Source organism: Mandrillus leucophaeus, unplaced genomic scaffold (genome assembly GCF_000951045.1).
Source record: "Mandrillus leucophaeus isolate KB7577 unplaced genomic scaffold, Mleu.le_1.0 Scaffold221, whole genome shotgun sequence".
Classification (NCBI taxonomy): Eukaryota; Metazoa; Chordata; class Mammalia; order Primates; family Cercopithecidae; genus Mandrillus; species Mandrillus leucophaeus.
The window spans coordinates 3,644,770-3,647,103 of NW_012102266.1; positions in this window are offsets into that span (position 1 = coordinate 3,644,770).

Sequence of the window (2,334 nt, forward strand, 5' to 3'; positions counted from 1 at the left end):
ATTCTCCTGCCTCACCCTCCTCAGTAGCTGGGATTACAGGCATGTACCAGCACTCCTGGCTAATTTTGTATTTTTAGAAGAGACGGAGTTTCTCCATGTTGGTCAGGCTGGTCTCAAACTCCTGACCTCAGGTGATCTGCCCGCCTCGGCCTCCCAAAGTGTTGAGATTACAGACGTGAGCCACCGCACCTGGTCAATAAAAGGTATTTTAAATAAATCTAGGCGCGGTGGCTCACGTCTGTAATCCCAGCACTTTGGGAGGCTGAGGCGGGCAGATCACCAGATCAAGAGATACAGCCCATGCTGGCCAACATGGTGAAATCCCGTCCCTACTGAAAATATGAAAATTAGCCGGGCATTATGGTGGGTGCCTGTAGTCCCAGCTACTAGGGAGGCTGAGGCAGGAGAATCGCTTGAACCCAGGAGGCAGAGGTTGCACTGAGCCAAGATCGCGCCACTGCACTCCAGCCTCGGTGACAGAGTGAGACTCTAAAAAAAAAAAAAAAAAGCTATGTTTGTTAGTTTCGTTATTAACTGTAATTTTTGGGGGCTTTTTAAAAAGGTAAGGCCTGAGTTAGTCATTCACAGAGAGTCTGAAAAGGTTAATTAGAAACAGCTGGAGGCAGGTAATGACCTTAAAACCCTAAACAGCACCCAGAGCAGAAGGTGAGCACCCTCTGGATCACCCCTGGGCATGCAGCAGGCAATGGTCCTCGTGTCAGCTTGGGACTACAGATTCCTTCACCAGCAACTACAGCTACTGTATGCGGATCCATCCCACCCAAGACAGCACCATCCCAGAGACATGTGACCAAAATGGTCAGAGTAAGTGCCCCAAGGCAGGTATTAGGAGAAAGTGTGGAGGTGAAGGAGTCAGACGCCAAGGAAGATAAGAATGAGGACTATACAATTAGGGCAGAGGAAAAGGGTTTTGGATCAACTTCAGAGGTTTTAGTCATTGCCTAAAGGTGAGCTTTACATTCTGCTTATAGAATGTTGCTTGGCCAAACTAGATGCTTTGGAATGTTTCAGAATGGAACACATCAGAGAGGATAAAGAGTTTAAAGGGGGTTGATGTCAATGTCACAAAACAAGATAGAACTGAACAGAGACAGATGTCTGACCAACCCCCAACCCCCTCAAAAAAATTAGATTCAATGATTTGAGAGAACAGATTGAGTCAGTAACACCTAATAAGTCTTAACAATTGGTGTTTATGGCTGGGCGTGGTGGCTCACGCCTGTAATCTCAGCACTTCAAGAGGCCAAAGTGGGCGGATCACCTGAGGTCGTGAGTTCGAAACCAGCCTGACCAACATGGAGAAACCCCGTCTCTACTAAAAATACAAAATTAGCTGGGTGTGGTGGCATATGCCTGTAATCCCAGCTACTGGGGAGGTGAAGCAGAATTGCTTGAACCCAGAAGGTGGAGGTTGCAGTGAGACAAGATCACGCCATTGCACTGCAGCCTGGGCAACAAGAGCAAAACTCCATCTCAAACAAAACAAAACAACAACAACAATAAAACAAACAAACAAAATTGGTGTTATATAGTTTAAAACTCCTAAACTCAGTTTGGCAGCTGATATACAGGATCAAAGCAGTGGAGACACTGGATGTCTGAATTTTTTTTTTTTTTTTTTTTTTTGAGACGGAGTTTTGCTCTGTCGCCCAGGCTGGACTACAGTGGTGCTGATCCTGCAATCTCCCTGCAACCTCTGCCTCCCAGTTTTAAGTGATTCTTGTGCCTCAGCCTCCTAAGTAGCTGGGACTACAGGTGCCTGCTACCACGCCTGTCTAATTTTTGTATTTTTAGTAGAGACGGAGTTTCACCATGTTGGCCAGACTGGCCTTGAACTTCTAACCTCAAGTGATCCACCCACCTTGGCCTCCCAAAGTGCTGGGATTACAGGCATGAGCCACCGCGCTCAGCCTGGATATCTGCATTTAAAGGTAACTAATATAAGGCTTTTTGGCCTGTAATCCCAGCACTTTGGGAGGCTGACGCTGGAGGACTGCTTGAGCTCAGGAGTTGGAGAGCAGCCTGAGCAACATAGCAAGGCCTCATCTCTACTAAAAATAATGAATAAATAAATTCAGCCGGGCGCGGTGGCTCAAGCCTGTAATCCCAGCACTTTGGGAGGCCGAGACGGGCGGATCACGAGTCAGGAGATTGAGACCATCCTGGCGAACACAGTGAAACCCCGTCTCTACTAAAAAAATACAAAAAACTAGCTGGGGGAGGTGGCGGGCGCCTGTAGTCCCAGCTACTTGGGAGGCTGAGGCAGGAGAATGGCGTAAACCCGGGAGGCGGAGCTTGCAGTGAACTGAGATC